Source organism: Coptis chinensis, chromosome 5 (assembly GCF_015680905.1).
Source record: "Coptis chinensis isolate HL-2020 chromosome 5, ASM1568090v1, whole genome shotgun sequence".
NCBI classification, from domain to species: domain Eukaryota; kingdom Viridiplantae; phylum Streptophyta; class Magnoliopsida; order Ranunculales; family Ranunculaceae; genus Coptis; species Coptis chinensis.
The window spans coordinates 13529186-13552405 of NC_141460.1; the positions used below are offsets into that span (position 1 = coordinate 13529186).

The 23220-nt window shown below is 37.0% G+C and overlaps 1 pseudogene across 1 annotated transcript; it reads left to right on the forward strand.

Moving 5' to 3' along the window:
• The first annotated feature begins 10952 nt into the window (after window positions 1-10952).
• LOC147496769 (putative galactinol--sucrose galactosyltransferase 6 pseudogene) lies at window positions 10953-22066 on the forward strand (annotated as a pseudogene). Its single transcript, XR_015194883.1, has 8 exons — window positions 10953-12778; window positions 14801-14883; window positions 15759-15910; window positions 18433-18490; window positions 18585-18668; window positions 18890-21021; window positions 21176-21300; window positions 21711-22066. The product of XR_015194883.1 is annotated as a putative galactinol--sucrose galactosyltransferase 6 pseudogene (transcript).
• The last annotated feature ends 1154 nt before the right edge of the window (window positions 22067-23220 follow it).

Here is a 23220-nt window from a genome sequence, read left to right on the forward strand (position 1 = left end):
ATGTCATTCTCATTATCTAACTGCACTTAGTTTTGCCTTAGCAATAAGAATTAAATACTTGATTAAATAAAACTTAAATACTTGATTAAATGTCAATTAAATTATTCATTTTAGATATTAGAAATAGTTTTTTTTGTCTTCTTCTAGTAATAACTTTGGGAGTTTGTTTGTCTTTCGAAATGAAATAGCCAGTTGATCCCGGAGACTCAACAAGAATTTGGGGATGATTGCATTGTATCGTAAGACTCATTTCAAATGACAAAAAGGTTGGGTTTCTCCCGAAGCAGAAAATAATTATGTAACGCTTTGACCAAGAAGAGATTTTTGATAAAGTCTCATGTGTAAGACCTAGTTATAAACGGGTCTTGGACATGGCAAGGCACCCCATCCCGTGAACGCGTGTGGCTGGATATGAACACCCGATATGGATCGGGTTGAGAGCAAGGGCGGAGGAGGCAAAGTCTCAGCTAGAAGAGTTGCAAGGATGGAAGGAAGCGGCTCAAGAGACACAAGCAACACACCAGGCTCAAATTCAACAACAACAACGCCAATTGGACTATCTCATGGAGAAGCTTGGTGGTCCTCCTTCAATGTGGTATGATTTATGAATTTAACTATTTTCTGATATGTGTTGGTGTTCTTTGATTGGGATATAGTTGTTTGATCGGAATGAATAAGCCTCCATATCATGTTTTAAGTTGTATATAGTCCCTTGTCTGTAGACATAAACTTTGAGTAGACGACCTATTAGTTCATAGCTCCTCACTGAATTCTTCCACCCCTACTGTTTGTGGCTTTATTTATTTATGTTTAAATTAATTTCTTTAGATTTACTTTCTCTAGTATTGATTTGACTAGTTCTATTTAACTCTATTCTATAAGTATGTATCTTGCAGTATATATAGGTCTATCTTACTTTACTTTGTTATGTAATTTTGAGGTGATTTATTTCGTTGGCTGTGTTGGGGGTGGGGTTTTCTGTTGGTGATTGATTAGCATGATAGGTGGGTAATCCTTTTGTTATGAGGGAGGCGAGCTTTTCATTTTTTTCATATTGTTTGAAAGGAACCTTTAGTTAGACCGATCTTGGGTAGGTTCCAAACCCGTGAATTCATCTCAATGCTACTTGGGAGATAACTTGTCATCTTCAATAGAACTTGTCACCTTATCCATGTGTTTATGTGGAGTACACATAAACGTAGTCTTCTCGTGAATCTATTGATCGAAAGGGTTTTTTTATCGAAGAAGCTTCACCCATATTTGAGTCTTATTATGGTGAATCTATTACTTTGGAAGGGTCAATCGATTCCTTTAGTACTATGCCTACCGAGGTCAAAATCCCTATCTGTTGAGTCTAGCTCGAATGAAGATGAGCCGTGTATATGAACCTTGATGATCCCATTGAAGCTAGCTCTAGATCTGCCTGCCGCTAGTATTCAAGCTAAAGTCCAATAACGGATCGAGGTTTTGGTATATGGATGCTTATTCATTCCAACCATTTTGCTCCATCCATTGAAGAAACAGAGTCTTTGGACTTCAACTTGAAGTTGCCGACTTTTGTAAAGAAAAAAGTGTTTTCTTTTTGCTTGCTTTTGCTTTCGGGGTGATTTAGAGAACAGGAAGTTGAAGTGGAGAACTCACAAAAGCAGCCCATAAAAATGACAGCCCATCAAAAGTCGGGGCTCTTTCAGAGCGGATTGTCTCTTCACTCGTTGTGGAGCGAGTTGCGATCTACCTCCCGCTAGGTTTCTAGTAGTGACTCGTGGTTTGGATGCCTCCCACTTCCCAAAATAATGAGCTTTGATTAGATCTGATTCGAAGAGAGTGCAATCCTTATTTTATAGGGCCGGAAGATGATGGCTAATGTGATGGAGATGGTGCTGAAGTTGAGTGAGACGACCTTGACAGTCCAATAGCCCACGCACTTAAAAGATAAGGATTTTCGGGTCTTTGCTAAACAAGGTGCCATTTGATCTAACAAATCCTAGGCTCCGAAGCCGATCAAAATCAGGCTTGAGGCTAAAGCAAGCCTGAAAAGCTTGAACCCCCCGAGTCACCATTTTTAGCTGGGTCAGTGGCTTCTGGCTTATGTAGTGGTCGGCATTCCTACGTGCTCCTCCTTGCCGGCTAGTCAACTACAATTTTTGGGGTATCTCTTGTATTCCAAGACTGCCAAGCATCTTTATTTATATTTCTTTGGCAAATCTTCCTGTGAGACTGCTGAGAAAGAGAAGGGGAACGTTGGGTGTGTTTGGCTTAGCTGCGTTAGCCTGCCATTCCTCTTCTTCCTTTTCTCTTGGGTTGGTCAAGAGATCGGCATTTATTCGTGGGTTAGCAGCGCTGTCTGTCCCTTGTCCGTGAGGTTGAGATGGCTAGCTGCTTTATCCAGCTGGAAGTAGGTGATTCTAGACCGGCAAGTGACTGCAGATATTTGGTCCTGGTTCATTGCCTTTAACTGGAACTTGCCCTTTAGGCCTGCCCACTATCAACTCTTATTCTCTTACGGGAAAGAATCTCTTGCCTCACTGAATTCTTCCACCCCTGCTGCCGCCGCCGCCGCTGCCGCTGCTGTTGCTAGACATTAGAATGAGAACTGAGAAACATTAGACATTCTTATTTGAAGTGGAAATGTGATTTTGGCTTATATATTCGTGGTCTTTAGAGTCTATGCTTTCCTTAGTGCCTTACTAAGGAGGTATATAACTTCATACTGCAGACTCCTTTGGCCTTGTACCTTTGTGCCTACATATTAATGAAATTCTTGTTTTGTATATAGTTAAGTTCTTAGATTTATCTTAGTGAATACTAGCTAGTAGAGGTCTAATGGATAAATTATTTGGATACAATTTAAACTTGACATAATTGTTAATAGTTCACCGGATTTTAATTTTGACGTGATGAAACTATTATATTTTTTGTTTTAATTTTTTTTGTGGTCTAATAGATAATATCTTTGTATGCAGATAATCTTACGTCAAAATGTATCGGTTTGGTATTAGTTTTTGTGAAGAAATATTAATGGCGGTTTAGAATTGCAAGAAGCACTAGAGGAATCTAAATGCTATTTATTATAATTTTTTTTTGTGAAGATGGTTCATTCGCACATTCGCAAGCTACTCGAGGGATGTTTAGAAATGTTTTTGCTTAAGTTAATACTTTTCTTAAGATGAGTTCAGAAATAAAAATTATGAAAGGGAATGATGCAACTCTCTTTTGTTTATAATAGAGTGAATTAACTCACTTTTATTTATTGAAAATTTGTTGCTTAAGATAATTGATGTTCTGGTTGTGCGTTTATTTGTTGAATAGAGATAATTGTACAAATGGTGCACAATCGTTAACGATATTAGTTATCAAGATAGTCTTTTGCGACGCATGTGTAGTGTGGGAATATGATCACAACTAACCGATAGCTACGATCAAAACGTCACTTATAGTACTAATTTTTTTAATCTGTTTTATCTTTTTCGACGATAGAAACGTCACTAAAAACACACAAAATTCAAACATTTTAGATCTTTAGCGACGATAACAACGTTGCTTATATAACAAAAGTTTCAAATTACTAATATTTCTAGTGACGATAAAAACATCGCTAATAAGATCTTTGTTTTTTTAATTTTTGGACTTATAGTGATGATTAAAATGTCGCTAATAACACTAAAAATTTCAAAAATTTCAAACATTTATCGACGTTAAAAACGTTGCTAATAATGCTTTATTACCGACGATTTTAAAACGCCGCCAAAAGTTTATCTTTTGCGACATTATTACATTGAATGAGTTAGCTGAATTTAAATTAGAGAAATAGCGACAGTAATAATCGTCAGTAAAGATCTACTATTTGGCGACGTTAAAATATCGTGGCTATATATCATTGCCGACTATAGCATTAGCGACGCTGCCCTGACACTCCAAAAAACGTCGCCAAATAGTATTAGCGACGTTTCTACGATTTTCAACGACATTTTTTTTTGTCGCCAAAGACCCTATTTCTTGTAGTGACTTAGTTCGTGGTCAGAGACAAGTCGCTTTCAGTTACACATGAGCACTAAATATCATCAATGAATTGAGCACCAAACATGGATCTCATTCAGTCGACAATTAATGGAGCAGCAAAGATTGAAAGATATAAAGACAAGGTGGTGACCAAACAGAGGGGGGAAGAGCTTCATGCTCACATTCTCTCCATCTCCAATTCAATCACTCAACATGAACTACGTCCGACTTGATTCCAATTCACCAGAGAACTGGATACATAGGCAGTTCGATCATTCAAACTCATTCATAACATCATCTTCCCCAATCATCTAGATTCGTAAGATCGTGACCAAAACGCACATTTACATATACTAAACAAAACTTCACAATTTGGGTTCTGATCTAGGAGGATCCGAACTTATTAGAATAAAACCATATTCGAATTCGAATTTAAAATGGATAATTCATATCTGAACCATTTCCTAATTCAAACTCATTATTAGGTCCAAACCCGTGAGATGGGTTCGGATTCGGGTTAAAACCCACACCATTTCCAGCCCTAGTGTTAATGGTGGTGTCTGAATGGCTGATATACACTCAAAATGGTTTCACCACCTATTGCATCTTCGAGTGTGGTTTCTCTTTTGTCACCACTAATTATCTAGGAGATCGTAGTGCAGGTATTGGAACTAGTGTTAGGTTGTTCCACCCAATTGTCGATTGTCAGTACATGTGGTGCTCCAGCTCTCCAAACTTTGGATACCTTCTCCAACCACACATCCTAGCAACTCCAGGATTCGCTCATGGAACTCTCTGTTTACTTTGAGCAAGAACTCAAAGCTCCACCCAAACCCGAAAAAGGTGTTCCCTTCTTTTACTAATTGTGACAGCCCGAATTTCTAAACAATTAAAAAAAAAATATTTGAAATATAAATATCTCAAACATCACTTGGTTCACTTGTCTAAAAACCCAGACTATGACGGGATGGATACAACACATGTCAAAACCTAAAACCCACATCATAAAGAATCTTAACCACAAATTCAATCTCCAAAATTCTCTTTATTACTTTATAAAAAAAATCTATCTTCCATAAAAAATCATCAATATAACATTCTAAGAATAATAGGTCCTCAACATCGTATTTTCATGTCATATGAAAAGAAAACTATGTTATTACATACTTCCAAAAGAAACAGACCTAACAAAACTAACGGACTGCTCCAGGTCAACTCCAAATCAAACGCCGCAGTTCCACTTCCTTCCACCTATGTTCCCAAGAACACACCCACGTTGCCAAAACAAAGTTAAAACATGGGTCGAAGAAATGGAATTTGGTATGAGTAGACTAACCACATAAAACATTATCATACTTTAATTATCCAAACAATCACGTTATATTTTCCCATAACTTAATCATTCTCAAAGATGGAAGGATGTAGTTCATTCATTTCAACCCAAGATAGTTTCTTCCCAAAAAACTTATATTATCTTAACTCATTCTAATACCTCGTTTTAATATCTAAATACCTAATTAAACGTCTCGATATCCATCGGCCAGTATAAGGGTGAGGACCGGCCCCTCAAGACAAAAATGTTATTAAGTCCTACCTCCCGCAGTTAAAGTTAACTTCTATATATCATATGTAGATATTATATTAGGTATTCAAAAGAAAACCCAAACACTCACATAATCAAATTAATACCACTAACCCGCAAGGCTTAATACCTTGGTTCCTCTCAGAAATGTATCCCAGAATCCATTATTCAAGACATTCAATGAATACCCCCTATATAACGCTTAACGGGCTATTTATAAGACATTCAATAAATGCCCACCTAATATATGACATCAACAAATAAAACTCAAATCTAAAACTTCAAGAGAGAGAGTTCTAAAAGAGGCCAGTAAATTGGTTTTTACTTTATTCAACCTTATAAAGATATATTATTTCAAAGAACTAATGAGTATCTTGATAAATGTATTTTTGGTTTACGGCGTTATTAATTGGGATTGACGTCTAAGTGTCATACACAGATATCATAAAATCTCGCAAAACCACATAGTAATTAATACACATACACACGTATATATATACAGGTCTTAACCTAAAGTCAAGCACCTATCCCAATAACCCAAATCATAATCCGAGTTAAAAGGTCAAAATTGAGTTAACTTGTCAAAGTCAACCATAATCAAAAGTCAACTCTGGTCAAAGTCAACTCTGGTCAAAGTCAAAGTCGACCTGCCAAGGGTCAACAGCAGTCAACCAGTCCAAACTTATCTAACCCCAAAAGCCCACAGCCTAAAGCCCAAAGTCTAATACAAAAAAACCAAATTTGAAAATCTAAACTAAAGCCCATAACTGAGTTCGGCCCAAGCCCAACTACAAACAAAACGCACTGTTCATCTCCTTCCTCCCTCACAGCACCTCCACCACCACAGCCACCACCGGCCATCACTCGCCACCCAATTTGAGCCCAGCGGTTGGGTTCCTTGAGGAAACCCCTCAACACCAATACCAACAATTTGCGATTTCCTCTTACTGCGAAAATCGCGATCTACGGCCATTAATGGCTGTAAAAGCTTCAATCGTCCCCTTCTCCATATACATCGACCCAACCATCAAACCTTTACTCCCCAAACATCAATCATCATTCTAGCATCAATAAAAACCAAATTAACCAAAGTTTCACATAATCTACTGGCGATTTCTGGTCGCCGCCATTGATGAACGCCCAAGCTTCAACAGCCCAGTAAACCAACAAGCCCAAATCGATATCCCAACCTCCATCAATCAATCCCATAACAACATACAACAGTTTAACATCACAAAAAAAACATAGCGTAAACAAATATGAACAAGACGATTCCGTTCCTTTGGCTGGGCGACGCCATTGACGCCCCTTCAGAGCTTGAACAGCTTAAGTTCAGAGTTTCCAAAACCACAACCAAACAGAGTTTAAACGAAAACCCAAGCCGACATCTTGCTGTGGGGCTTGCGCCGCCATTACAGTTTCTCGAAGCTTCGACAGTTCAATGTCGATCTCCGAGTCCCAACAGAGTTTCCAAAATACAGTTTAACCAAATTTAACAACGACCGGACGAATGCTAATAACAGAATAATAAACGAAAATATGAGCAAAAACTTTTTAACAGTATACGCCGGTACACGAAAACAATAAATTCGGTGAAATAGCAAAAATAGCTACTCACCTGCAACGCTCTCCGATTATCAACCAGCTACCAGGAAAAACCTTCATTTCCTTCCTTCAAAGAAGATCCCGCTTTTTCGTAAAAAACTCTGTTTGTTTTTCCCCGTAAACTCTCGTGAGAAAACTCTATTCTGTTCTCTTTCTGTTAAAAACAAAACCCCCGAAATAGGGAATAAGGTTTATCCCATAAACCCACGTCTCCTATTTCCACTAACACTTATCCTATTTTTATTTTTTTCTATTATCCATTATTATTATTATTAGAAAAATAAACGAAATAAAACACGGGGTGTTATACTAATGGTGTTGCTAATGTTCCGAAAGAGATTGTAGAGGAAAGGGTTTCGATATGGCAGAATTATTTGGTCAGGTTCTTTGTTGAAAAACGCCACTCCTATTCATTTGTGAAGAATGTTGTGACTAAACAGTGGAAATTGACGAGCCGTTTTGAGATACTTGTTAGTCGATACCTCTTCTACGTACTTCAAATTTGTGAACGATGAGGATAGACATATGGTTATTGAACATGGCCCTCTCTTGCTGGCAAGAATTTTATGGTTCGTCCATGGTCTGTATCCATAGATTTGCATAGAAGTAAGACTAAAGGTCTAACGCCATTCCTTTATGTATTAAATTAAAGTTGATCTGCCGAAACAGCTATGGACCAAAAATGGTATGGAATTTGTCTCCAGTTTGCTCGGAGAGCCTACATGTATGGATGAGGTTGACATCCAAGAGAGAAAGACAGAATATGTACTATGTAGTTGTTGATATACTTCTTTTGAGTTTCCTTATTCTGTTCCAGTTAATCTGGGAAATGCAAACATAGTTGATATTGGTCTTAATTTACTGTGACTGGATTCCAACCCTATGCAAGAAGTGTAATATTTTTGGGGCATTTTGATGCTAAATGTCCACTACACAAGGAAACGGAGAAGACCCCCAGCACGGAAAAGGAGAGATCTTCTGATGTAGCTCAAGGTGGGAGGGAGACTAACATAAATGCATCTGTTTTCACTATAAGAAAATCGAAAAAAAAAAATTGTGACCTATGTTGGTAATGGCCATGGTGAATCTGATGGGACTAGATATTGAAGAATTAAAAACCAACTCCTCGAATCAGCTTCTAATTATCTCTACTGTTGTGCTCCAAAAACTATGGAGTACACCAATTCTATGCAATGTAAGGGTCAACCAAATATCAAACGTGGTAGAAGTAACAACCCACAACTACGGTGTATGAAATAAACTAAGTAACTCCTAAACGAGTATGTAGTAAACAATATAAACTATTCACCAAAATAGTAAACCAATCACCAAATTAATAAGAGAGATGAAGATTTACGTGGTTTGTCTTGCGCCTAATCCACAACCAAAGAGAAGTTCCAATTGAAAGAAAATTAAATAGTGTTACACACTCACATTAGTTCAATAGAACTCTCAAATTCCCCTTTCTTATGGCCTCACAAATCTCATACAATAAACAACCAATTGTGTAGACAATTACTAATGAGTTGGGGCATGAACAAAACTCTCAATAGAGGCACCAAATCCCAAACCCTAGCAATCAATTTTGTCTCAATTTTCAATTTCTAACCCCTAACTTTGTTTACATAGTATAGCTGAAATTTCTTCATTTTGGCATATGGCTGCCGCCACGCCAAAATATAGATATACCAAGATGCATATCTGTATATATATATTATAGCTCTCCCCTCATCAATTGAGGGAGAGTTTTGAGAGTGTCCACGTGGGCAAAACTAATTACGATAAAATAGGGAGAGCTAAAAAAATTCATCTACCTTTTTTTGTGCCGGAATCTAACCCCAACAAAAACCCCAAACTCTCACAAAGTCAAAAAAAAAAAAAAAAAAAAAAAACTAAAAAAATTATGATAAATCAGGAGGAAAAAACTCTCTCACGAACTAATCTCTCTCTCCCACTCTCTCTTCTCTACCACCCACCCTAAATCGCAAAATCCTTGCTCAGACGACCCGATCTATTCCCTTGATTTTTTGTTTGACAGATTTGAGGTTAGTTCTTTTTCCCTTTTCATTATCCTCAAAAATCTTCAAAGGTCTTCTAATAATGGCATTACCGAAGCTTTGTTGTCAAGGCAACAAGAAGCCTTCTTTGTGTCACTTTGGGGAAGCTATCCTGAACATTGGGGCAGCTTTGGTGGAAATTGTTGCGGGGTTGTTTGGTTTTTAAAAGGAAATCACTTAAGTCATCGGGCCCAACACCGAAGATCGAAAAGCAAAGAAAGACATCCAAATGGTTGGCCGCAAAGAAGACAACTTTGTAATACCCGATGAAGACGAGCCCCCATCTATAGAAGCTAAAACTCCAACCCCAAAAAAGACATGTGTTCATGGCGCAGATCCTGAAAAAGACCCACCATGTCCGACAAAAGTCGTGCTCCTTGCAATGGTTGGGATGGGGATTCTCGTAAAACAACGACAACAAAACTACAAGAAGACTACTAGAGTATCGAAACATTATTAATCCAGTCCACAAACATTCTCGCGGTAAAATGCCGCGAAATGGCCGCCTTCATGAGAATAAGGTGCACATGAATTCTATCCCAATGCACTTAGGAGAAAGTATCGGTATGTTTCTTTTAAGTAGTAACCCCGACAATTATTATTTAAGCGTTCATCCATTTTAGCGATGAACAAGTTTACGTCACTGTTACTACTCATGATTATAAGTAATATTGGTCTCTCTCTCTCTCTCTCTCTCTCTCTCACACACACACACACACATGGTTTCCAAGTTCACTGGTCTTGCATAGGTATTGACTTTTCGCGATGCACTTGGGTAATTAGTTTAACAAGGACCATTGTGTTTTAGCAGGATGAGTTTGATGTTGTCTTTGTAAACACCATTCTTTCAGGGGTTTGACAACATAATTTAGATGCAAGTTGCTCTTAATGCGCACTTCTTTTCTAATATGTATATCTTATTATATGGGGTATTATGTCTGTATAGAATATATGGTATTGATACTTTCAGAATTGTAATTGCAGTGAGTGGGGAAACCTATTTTAGACTAGGTAGGACTTATAATTGAGATATTCCATGCTCATGCTCAAACTAAATAAGCAAAGTTACAAGTAATTTTAGTAGTTTTTCGAGGAAAATATGCCGCTTTTAATTTTAGTCTCTATTGTTCTTTGTTTCTTATAATTTCTTTTCTATTATGTTAGTCGAGTTAGCAAAGACTAATGTATGAGGAGGAGTAGACTTATCCGGAGAATATGAAGTTGAGTAGACTTATCCGAGAAGTGAAGTTGTTAGTGCCCTAGGGTGGGTTCAAAACCATTATAAAGTTTGAGTGCATTAGTGTGATTTATTATTGAAAAAAAATAAATTGCATTAGTGTGATCATAGAAAGAAATAATTTAATACCTTTTACATGTCAAGTCGATACCCTTTTGTACAATTAATTGATTTGAGTCCGCTTCGCATTTTCTCGAACTTATTTCATATTGTTATGATTCTCTGAACAATTTCTTATTTAAATGATTATCATTATAGAGAGGAAGCAGAGGAGGTGGTTTTATCGGTTGGTGCCGGAGAAACTGAACTCCAAACTTCAACAACGAAGGTGTGCAACATGCTTTTATTTGAGCGATTAATCCTATAAGCTCCAAAGAAGACTTGATGGGCATATGCCTTCCTATGTATGCCGCCAACGTGAATGAACTAAGATATTGATGGTGAAATACTTAAAAGGTGTGTTTTTTATATATTTATATTTATTTTGTTCTTTCTTTTGGGTTTCTTGATTTCTTCTATAGTTTCCTGTAGGTCTTTCTATTGTTAATCCACTAAGAGTGTTTCAACATATCTTCGATTGTTTTCATGTTTCGTCAGCTACTAACACCTTACACAATTCTACGAAAGAGAGGACATTGTACTATTGATAGAGCTATATATGTCCCTTTGACATAAGCATCTTAGTGGACTCGCTGTTGGTGAGATTTTGATTTTGATTTTTAATTTTTTTTTATAATGAGGATGTTTGTATTGGAATTGGTATTGGTAGAACTATCAATAATTAGTTTTAATAGTGTGGTGGTTTTGGGGATGCCACGACATCTCTGGTGGGGTTGCTTTCAATACAAGTTTGTCTGGGTAAATGAGATTAGGGGTTGTTTTCGATACAAGCTGGCTGGGTTCGAGTAATTTGGCATGGAGATGCCACTATAATTGGTCTTATTATTTAAGCATGTTCATACTCATTTGCACATAGTTGTGAGCTGTAACATAGAGTCTTTCCCTTCTATTTAGCTCCAAAGGGGTCTAGCTCTCCGTAAAGGTTCATTCTTCAAACATTCACAATGTCTGAGTTTCACCATTCAAACATAGTGTAGTTGGTACTGTAGTTTATTTATCAATACTTGAGAAATTAATTGGTTTTGAAAAGTTCTTGAATAATCTTTGGTAGTTTGATTTATTTAATGTAATATGGGTTACTCTTTAAATCTATCATGAATTTCCACAATGTACAAAGCTTCATGGTTCCATATACGATGGTGATAATGTTACAAAATCACCGACAAAAGAAGGAAATATGATGTAAGTCAAAAAAGTTTCTAGGAAATTTAGATTGTATTGCCAGTTAGGCTTATTTATTTGGAGTTGCTAAAGGGCCTCTGGCATGTGTAGTTTGTTTTGTCTTCTTATGTGGCTGTTTCCCAACCATTTCTTATAACAAGGTAATTCTCAGAAAACATATGGTTGCACACAAGATGCCTCGGTCATGCAATTCAAACAAAGCGTATTTCGCGGAAAAGTCGGATCTGCTGGAGGCTCCTCTAGCACTTAATGCAATAACTGAGCCTTTCACGAAGAAATTATGTAATAAATACAGTCCGAACTTCTCGGAGCATGAGTATTAGCTATAATGACCAGTTTGATCTTTTGCAGGAAGAACTTTCATGCTCACAGAGTCGCATTTAGTAGTCGTTCTTCGCTTAAGGAAACAGATAAGTTCACTTTCGGTGGATGTGTACATCTTCTCCTCATCTCAAATCCAAGTTGTATTTTTTATATTCCTCCTCTCAATCCAAGTTCCAAAACCCCAAAACTTTTGCCTTTTAATTCTTTGATTGCTGGCTACTTGAGAATTCTTTCCACTTAATTTATTGGATTGGGTTTTTTTTATTGGAATTTAATGATTTTAAATCTAATAATATGCATGAATATGCTTACAAGATTATTTTGGAAACGGAGAAACACACAAACAAATTATTTTTTATATGCTTACAAGGAAATCAGACCATACTGATTAGTTACCCATACTGATTTATCTCTTGGCCTTTTATTCCTTGAACTTTGGCTGTTTGTTGTGATCGACACTTTGTTGAGATGAGCTATTAGGGCGTTCCATAATTTTTGATTGTAGCTCATGAAGCCATACAGGATGTGAGGTAAGAAGGGTACTACTTTAGTCATGCATCAAGAATTTGCTACATGGACTTCTAATTTGCTCATTTCCTACTATTTTACTGGTTGCAGGAAAAGTGGGGATCAAACCAAAGCAATCTCATATTGGCATGGATAAAGAAGCAAGTAAACCTAATACCAGTACTCCTCAAGCCCTTCTTAGTAAGTACTCATACTCTCTTCTATTATTTTGTTTGTCGAAAAGATTGTGTTAGAATTATATTTTGAGTTTAGGAAATCTTCAAATCAGTTTTCTTGCTAACTGCTAGATATATGCTAATTTATTCTCTGAGTGGTTCTTAAATTTTAGCAATGGGAGCAGAGATATTCAATAACAATGCCTTAAGACTTCGTGCTAATTAAGTCAGTATTTGATGAGTCTAAAGGTGACTTTGAGCAAGTGGTTACTGAATTTTGAGCAGCGGGGAGCAGATAATATATATATACAGACAAGGTAAAACTTCTACCTGCATTGCACTCCGAAAACCCCAAACTCTATAACCTTGAACTTTGGCTGCCCAAACTCTAAAAAAATTGGGCGATAGATATCTGGAAAAACCCACGATTTAATTTCACGTCCTCCACTGCGAAAACCCCAAACTCTATAACCTTGAACTTTGGCTGTTTGTTGATTATCCAATTCTCCAGCATCTCGACCAAAATCAAGGTGCGACCGGGTACCATCATTGTGGATTTCGTTGAGCAAACTGGAAACAAGTCTCGGAGAGCATTTGCTAAATGTCTGTTGCCCAAGGTTCGATTTGACTCAGGGTTGGTGCGTATGATTGGGCCTGAAGAATGGCATGTTATGGAGGGAGAAAAAGTGTTTGCAACTCGAAAGCAGATATTCCTCTTATACTGGCATGGGCTATTAGGGTTTAGAAGTGCCAAGGAATGACTCTTGATTACCTTCGTACTGATCTTTCAAAAGCCTTCGGTTATGGTATAGTTTATGTTGCACTTTCTAGAGTTAGAAACTTACGAGGCCTTTTTTTATCTGGCTGCTTGGTACGAGTTCACTCAACTCAGAACTTGAAAGAGAAAAATCCGCAATATCCACCCTGAAACACTGAGAAGGAACTATAGCATCAGTAACAGTTGCATCTCTTGAAGCCGATCTTAACAATGTGTTGTCAGAAATAGCACTAATTCAGATGGAGAAAGGGAGGGAAAGGAGAGAAAGAAGGGAAAGAGAAGATGGTGGGAGGCGCCTAAATCAACTACAAAGATGCAGCTCAGGAGACTGAACAAATCAAGTCATCGGCTTTATTAGCCCATGAAGCGACGTCAAAGGCAAAGGAAGAGCTGGCTACTCGAGGTTGCATGGAGCAAAATAAATTGATATTGAGAAGGCTGCTCAAGATGCTGTGCTTCGTGAACAAGTATGTTGTTTTTACCTTCTACGTGTTTTGGGCTCATTAGTCATGATTAACCAAGCTAATGCTGATAAATATGAGTGCTGGCTACTCGAGGTTGCATGGAGCAAAATAAATTGATATTGAGAAGGCTGCTCAAGATGCTGTGCTTCGTGAATAAGTATGTTGTTTTTACCTTCTACGTGTTTTGGGCTCATTAGTTTGAAACTTCTTAACGAAATTTCTTTTTGAAGATTCCTACCATGATCATGAGTTTGAAATCCAGGCTAGCCTACTAGACTTGGTGGATCATTCCGCCTTTAGCTTCCATAAATTGAACATGCCTCAAGGGACAGCTGCTATAGTTGGGATTTTCGTTAAGTTTGTGATTACTTTGTTTTTTTTTTCTTTTCGATGAAACTGATTATAAAGATTTTTGATGTGTTTTTCTTGAATAGGTCGGTTCCTTGAGGCATGAAACTCACCTTATTAGATTAAGTAATTCTGGTAAAGGTGAGTTTCTTTTAGGTTGATATGTTAGACTAGGGATTTCTGTTACCCATGCAGCATGCAGGGAGAGTTTTGAGAGTGTCCACGTGGGCAAAACTAATTACGAAAACCCCAGCCACTCTGAAAACCCCAAAAATATCATGCCCAAACAGTCTCAAAATTAATTGGTACATCTTCTCCTCATCTCAAATCCAAGTAGTATTTTTTATATTCCTCCTCTCAATCCAAGTTCCAAAACCCCTAAACTTTCGCCTTTTAATTCTTTGATTGCTGGCTACTCGAGGTTGCATGGAGCAAAAGAAATTGATATTGAGAAGGCTGCTCGAAAGACTAGATCGGCCCGTTCTGCCATAAGTATAGTTCTTGGTTAGTGCATTTCAACTTATCTTTAGTTCTCCCAACTCTGTTTGCCAACTTATTATCTGCAAGCTACTTGATGTAGAATAGGAATTTAATGTTATTTCTCTGTTCTCACTTGAATTGTAGTTTGGTTTTGTCTCGGCTTTGTTCTCTATCTCTGAGATTATAGTCTAGAAATTGGCATTCATTGTTCGCTTATCTGTGATATCAGACAAGTAAGACGTGCAACTTGACCTTCTGAGGATGGAAAAGATATCCTTTCAGGTCGTTTTGACTCAAATTTATTGGAATTCTGATATCCGAATTCTTTCCACTTAATTTATTGGATTGGGTTTTTTTTATTGGACCTTTAGCCCATTTTGGAATTTAACGATTTTAAATCTAATAATATGCATGAATATGCTTACAAGATTATTTTGGAAACGGAGAAACACACAAACGAATTGGAATTTAACGATTTTAAATCTAATAATATGCATGAATATGCTTACAAGATTATTTTGGAAACGGAGAAACACACAAACGAATTGGAATTTAACGATTTTAAATCTAATAATATGCATGAATATTCTTACAAGATTATTTTGGAAACGGAGAAACACACAAACGAATTATTTTTTATATACTTACAAGTAAATCAGACCATACTGATTAGTTACCCATACTGATTTCTCTCTCGGCCTTTTATTCCTTGAACTTTGGTTGTTTGTTGTGATCGACACTTTGTTGAGATGCGCTATGAGGGCGTTCCATAATTTTTTATTGTAACTCATGAAGCCATACAGGATGTGAGGTAAGAAGGGTACTACTTTAGTCATGCATCAAGAAGTTGCTACATGGACTTCTAATTTGCTCATTTCCTACTATTTTACTGATTGCAGGAAAAGTGGGGATCAAACCAAAGCAATCTCTTACATAAATACTTTTTCTAGATCACGTTTACCATCAACAATGGTTAAGTGGTCAACTACTCAGATTGGCATGGATAAAGAAGCAAGTAAACCTAATACCAGTACTCCTCAAGCCCTTCTTAGTAAGTACTCATACTCTCTTCTATTATTTTTTCGTTAAAGATTGTGTTAGAATTATATTTTGAGTTTAGTAAATCTTTAAATCAGTTTTTTTGCTAACTACTAGATATATGCTAATTTATTCTACAGAGTGGTTACTGAACAATGTTCATAAATCTATCGTTTACTTCCATGTGTTATGTGCATAAATATTTTCCCTGTTCTTTCGAGATTCCAATAGAAAACATGCCTCTTCAATCATATTTATAGATGAAATTGATAGCATTCGATCTACTCGAATGGAGTCTGGAGTGGCAATCATACACAATAAAACTAGAACATGTAAAGTATGCACTATATTCTATATAATCTGACTTATAAAAGTTGGAGTGGAAATATATTATAATACAATTATGAAACGCAACCCGTTCGTAGGTTGTTCGACATGACATAGATGGCTATCGGTTTTATAAATCACAATTTGTGTTTTTTCATTAACTATAATTTCTCTTATCAATGTATGACGTATTGTAAAACTACTTTGATTTTCATCACTGTCATTTTGTGAACCATTTGTTGTTATGACTAAGCTATAAACAGTTCGACTACATGTTGGCAAATTTAGAAAAGTAAATCAGGATTAGTTATAATCAGTGCATAACTACTCATCTAAAACTACTGTGATTAATTGTTTGCTAATTACGATAAATCAGGAGAAAAAAACTGTCGCAAGAAATTAAAACGAAAACCCCACCTCTCTAAAACCCCAAAACCTCTTACTTTGCTCACTCATTCACTTTTGAAATCAATAATATTTCTTAACTTTCAAATTATGAAAAACCCAAACATAGATTTAGACAAAATACATATCCAGCTTGAAGCTTCAATCAATATTCTCGCTTCCGCTCACAAACATAATTTTTGGGTAGCCCGGATAAGAAAGTTGCTGAAATTGCACAATAGGGGGATGAACAAATTGAGTAAGTCTCTCTTCTGTCTCTTTCCGCGAACCCTACCCTCTTCAATTCACGGAGCCAACTCCAATTACCCACCCCTATTTATTCAAAGTAAAAAAAAAAAAAAAAAACGAAGGGTTTGGACGTTTTAGATTTCCTCCCCATCACTGCTAATTGGAACGATCTGAGTCCATAACGGATTGTTCATCTCCTTCAACAACCAAATTTCTAATAAGAGGTTCTTAGTTCACCCAGTAGGAAGATATTGAAGTTTAATCAAATGTGAGTTTTCGGCCATGGGTTTCATTGTTTACTTTTATATATCTTTGATTCTTCGATATGGGTATATTTGATTTCTATATTGGCAATGTTTTCCTGTAATCATCTACAAACTATTCTATGGGTGCTTCACTTTTTTTCTTCTTTATTTATCTTTCTGATATATATTTTGGTGGTGTTTAAGTTGTTCTTTAACACAAGATTGATTTGGACAGATGGCTGGAATTTCATGGCACTTCATTGCAAACATAGCCATATAAAATGAAAAAATATCATTTCATGCTAAATATATAAGATGTCTTTATGAGTTTTCATATTTAAAATGCTATTTTTTTTCCAGTGGTGGTATGTGACCTTAGTTGTTAGCTCAAGCATAAACATTTTATTCATTAATTTTATCTTATCGTGAGTATGCATCTCTTTTCTTTTCACTTCAATTTTTCTAATTATTCAATTTTGTTGTTGTCGTTGTCGTTGTCGTTGTCATTGTTTTAATGGTTGTTTAGTGATGACATATCATGTTCGTGATGTATCGTCGATTTTCTTATGCTTTGGCCTTGATGATATGATTGTAGAGCTTAAGTAGGACCAAGTGAAAGGCATGACCAAAGAGATGCCCCCATTCTGGTGGAGAAATATATTTTCCCAAATATGCAAGTGGTGGTGTTCATTTTTTCGTCAATTACCTAGGTTTTTCTTTTTCATTTCTTTTCGGTGTATGACGGCTTGACGAGGTAGCATTTATGTATTTTGGCTACAATTTTTCGTACTTAGGTTGGTATGATGGCATTGTTATTGTTAGTAATGGTACAGACATTTAATGTATTTTAGCTACAATTTGTCGTGCATATATAGGCTGGTGTGACGGCATTGTTATTGTTAGTAATGGTACAGATAATGGCGTGGACTAATTTATGCGGAAGTATTCACGGGGAGCCAACTGTAGGGAGATAGTGGTGTATCGGTTTAGGGCATACACAATGTAGCTGGCAGTAGAAATAGCACTCTCCCACACAGAGAGGGAAAGAACAGATTCCAATAACAGAAAAGAAAGGACAGGAATCCACTCACCTAGAGGTCAAAAGGTTAGAATACTCCAATAACAAACAAACACCAATACTGCCTAAGTTATTTACGTTTAAGTAAATAAAACGAGTAGAGTGGAGTTCTTTGTGATAAGGTTAGAATTTTGCCTTTTTTGTTTTTTTTTAATTATTATTATAATTCTGAAGTATTTACGTTTAAGTGTGTAGTGTTTACCAATGAAAATTTTGAATGCCATGATTGAAAAGTTTGAAACAAATCATCAGGTGGTGAGGGCGTTCCATAATTTTTTATTGTAGCTCATGAAGCCATACAGGATGTGAGGTAAGAAGGGTACTACTTTAGTCATGCATCAAGAATTTGCTACATGGACTTCTAATTTGCTCATTTCCTACTATTTTACTGCTTGCATGAAAAGTGGGGATCAAACCAAAGCAATCTCAGATTGGCATGGATAAAGAAGCAAGTAAACCTAATACCAGTACTCCTCAAGCCATTCTTAGTAAGTACTCATACTCTCTTCTATTATTTTTTTGTCGAAGATTGTGTTAGAATTATATTTTGAGTTTAGGAAATCTTCAAATCAGTTTTCTTGCTTAAGTACTCATACTCTCTTCTATTATTTTTTTGTCGAAGATTGTGTTAGAATTATATTTTGAGTTTAGGAAATCTTCAAATCAGTTTTCTTGCTAACTGCTAGATATATGCTAATTTATTCTACAGAGTGGTTACTGAATTTTGAGCAGCGGGGAGCAGAGATATTGAATAACAATGCCTTAAGACTTTGTGCTAATTAAGTCAGTATTTGATGAGTCTAAAGGGAACTTTGAGCAACGGTTACTACAGCCATACAGCAAGGTGGAAGATGATCTTCTTTTCTACTTTGACAATAAGCGAGAATATGGCATCAAGAAGAGAGAGCTGAACTTAGAGATGTGAATAAGCAAAGAGAATATGAAGAGTCAGGGAAGAGGGAATATGACGACAGTGAACAACACCATGATGAACATCAAAGTTCAGGTCGTGGTACTCTTGGGATTTTATTGCCTGGGAATATTTTGAAGAATGTTAAAGAAGTTGTTACTGGAAGAGGACTTGAAGACGATGACGAGAGGAATCGTGATTTAGAAGGTGGTGATTATGGCGATTATACTGGTAGTAAAGCTGAAGAAGGAAAAGAGAAGGTAGGCGGCGAGTATGAGAACTCTACTGCTGAGAAAGCACGAGAAGCGAAAGAAAGAGCGGAACAGAAAGTTGATGAATGAAGCAAAGGATATCGCGGCTCAGAAGGCTGAGGAGGCAAAGCAGAAGGTTGCTGAATATAAGGATTATGTTGCACAAAAGGCGAAAAAAGCCAAAGACACTTCTGCACAGCCCAAAAGGCGAAAGAAGCAAACGACACAACTGCACAAAAGGCAGAGGATGAGTACAAAGACTACACTGCTGAGAAAGCGAAACAAACAAAGCACATCACTGCTGAGAAAGCAAGCGAGACGAAAGATACTACTACATGAACACGAAAAATGTGGGTACTAGAAACAGAGTTAATGATAAGTTTGTTGGAAATTTTGGTTGGTGCACATGGGACGCTTTCATCTGGTGGTGTACCACCAAAGTTTGTGATCATTGATGATGGATGGCAATCAGTTGGTCCAGACGCAGAAGAAAATAAAAAAGCCAATAAATCCGAACCGTTGCTTAGGTTGACCGGGGTCGAAGAAAATGATAAGTTTAAGAAGAGGGAAAATCCTACTATGGGGACTAAGAGTATAGTGGATGTAGCAAAGGTGAGTCATTAATGAAATTTCCAACGGTGTCAAAGGGAGTGCTGATGAATGAACCAAATTGGTAGATGAATCCACTGGCGGTGCAGGGATTGGGCTTGGTGAGTCCAAAGAAGGTTTACAAATTTTTGAATCGGGTTACATGAGTACTTGGCCCAAATGGTGGTGTGGATGGAGTTAAAGTGGATATGCAGGTGTGTTTTAGAAACTCGGGTGAAAATTTAGGTTGGAGGGTTCACCTAACTAGACAAGGTATCACCAAGCTCTTGATGCATCCGTTGCTAAGAATTTTCCCGATAATGGTATCATTGCTTGCATGAGCCAACAATCGATTCAGTCTCCATCGCTCAAAACAGACGGCAATTGTGAGGGCATTAGATGACTTTTATCCACGTGATCCTGTATCACACATCCATCCATGGCAGAGTACCATGCTTGACGGCAAGGGCGCATCACCGGTGGGAATATTTATGTCGTTGATGCACCGGGAAGCATAACTATGAGATACTAAGAAAACTGCTCTTACCTAATGGTTCAACTTTACGAGCTCGATTTCGGGCGCCCTACTAAAGATTGCCTGTTTTCAGAAAATATTGTTAACCTTTTAACAGTTGTTCACTTTCGCTTTGAATCGCCGAGAAACCGCTCTGAAGCGACCTAAGAGGTTGAAAAGTGAAATCACCGAGAGCTCGATCATTGGGGTCTTGGTGTTTGTAGCTGGAATACCGGGGACTACTCATTGGTGGCTTTAAGGATGTGAAACTAGGTAGGCTTCGAGATGGAATTCGTGATTTACCGATTGTTGTGAAGGAACTAGAGCAGACCCCACTATTGATCGGTAAGGTGTCGGCCCTATTGGCCCAACCGTTTGCTTAGGTGCCAAAGGAGAAGATCGGTTCATAGCCGAGGGTGGCATCATCAAAAAGGTGTTTGTAAAGGTTCTAAGGTGGATGGGACGACACTTGAAGGTACGAGATCTTTGGGATAGAGCCGGGTGCATTGGCCGTAGGAGTTGATGGCAATGCAAAGCCCGGGAACGGCGGCGTGGAAGTGGTAGACCAGGACGAAGAAGTAAGCATTTGTCTTTGACAATGGAAAATATTGTTAATTTTCTAACATTTTTAATGCAATGATTGAAGTCTGATTCCAGTCAAATTATGGTTATAAAATACTGTTGAGTTTGTTTTTTGGACTTTATGACTTACATTTTGGAGTTCATATGCAGGACACGCTTAGCAACAACAGTTGCGCAATCGGATGCACCAACATACCCTGATCTTGATCCGGGCCAAATCTAGCACGAATGCATCCATTGACTGCTGCAATTATTGCTGCTGGTTGAAATGCCAGGTACTATGTCTATATATCTAACTCAATACAGGAAATAATTTTTTTTCCCAAAGTCCCTCAACGTCATGCTTGGGACTCCCAGTCCCAGGGTACTGGTGTGTTATGAATTGTGACAAAGAATTCTCACTTTGTAAACTTATTTTTGAAACATTGTTGGTTTTGTAATGAACATGTGATCTTCTTTTCAGAAAATAATGGGTAAAAAAGTTTAGATCGATATTGATATTGATTTACATTCATGCATTCAAAAATAATGAACATGTGATCTTACATTTCAGAAAATAATGGGTAAAAAGTTTAGACTGATATTGATATTGATTTACATTCATGCTTTCAAGTCTATTATGTTCTCGATGAACTGGGTCCATGTCATATGCCATCCTAACCACATTGAAGATTTGTGGTCGCAGGTATTAGAAGAAAAATGGAGGTAAAACCAACGGTTGCTCGAGGGCTATATTTGCAGTGGATTAGTCAGATTTGCCAAAGTGGTGGTGCAATGAAATTTCGCCGGTAGCGTTAAGGTGGTATAAAGAAAGCGGCTGCTATGATCGCCGGCAACTCGCGGCGATTCGTGGATCAAAAGCGAGAACAAAATGAAGCTTCCAAGAAGCCTTCGCAATAACTTATCACAATTGCTCCAAATTGTTTTTGTAGAAGGATTTAGTGCAAGGGTGGATTTCACCACTCATTTGGAAATTGTATCTTTTTGGTTGAACTATATGAGTATAATCACATGGAAATGAAGGCAAGTGTCATTTTTTCATGTCAGCTTCTAACAATGCTTGATCACAATATTACAAACTTTTGTTAATATAACTATTGCAAATAAGCGGTTGATGCGGTTCGTATATAAATGCCTTAAACTTGAGTGTATTAATGTCCTACTTTTCTACTATTATGTAGTGTCTTAATGAGTGAAAAGTTCATATAACAATAACACAACGAATGTATAATGTCCTAGCACAACAGAAACACCAAACGAACATCCAGAAAATGCAAGCAGCAATTCAGAAAATATACGTGTAATACAATCATCTATAGTTGCCATTAGAGTATCCCGTGAACAAGTTCGATAAAAAATGCATAATTTTGCTTTGTTGTGATCCATAAAAATGCACAACTTATTCCGTGCTATAGTGCTATAATGGATTAGTTAATTGATATGTATTAGTTATTGGATATGGATATAGATTATGGATTAGTTAATTGATATGGATTACTTAATAGATATGGATACGAATTAGTTAATGGATCAACAACAGAATTCTTATGCTATACAACTGCTGTCATATTAAAATCTATATAAAGACATCAATATTCATGAAGCATTCAACAAAAACCTATTGAAACCATACGCCAATATAGAGAAAGAAATCCTAAGAAAACACATCAATATTCACGAAGCACACACCATCATCCTTCTACTGCAAGTTTGTTTTTTTTTCCTGGACTAAAGGTTTTTCCCTGGTACACCATCTTTCAAAAGACTCCAAATTCTTTTCACTGAAGGTTAGTATTTTTTTACTGTTAGTACATATTGTTTGGTACATGATAAATACAAACACACTTAATCAAAGTTACTTTTGCAATCATGCAAATTTCCGCCCATAGATTTCCCACTTTCTTCTGTTTTCCTCTCTTTCTCTTTCTTCTTCTTCTAAAATAAAAAACTCTTTCTCTCTTGACGGTTTCAAAACTCCTTTATTTTTTTCACAATCGTTACAATATATATATATATCTGAATAAGGTATGTTCTGATGATTTAGATACTTTAATCTCTTGGGTGGATCCCGACTCTTCCGGGAACCAGTAACGCGTAAACCATGTCAAACCAAGACCGATCAATATCCAAACGGAACGGATTCGAATTTCTCCTAGAATAGTTTCCGGTGCTATATATAGTTTCCGGATTCGACA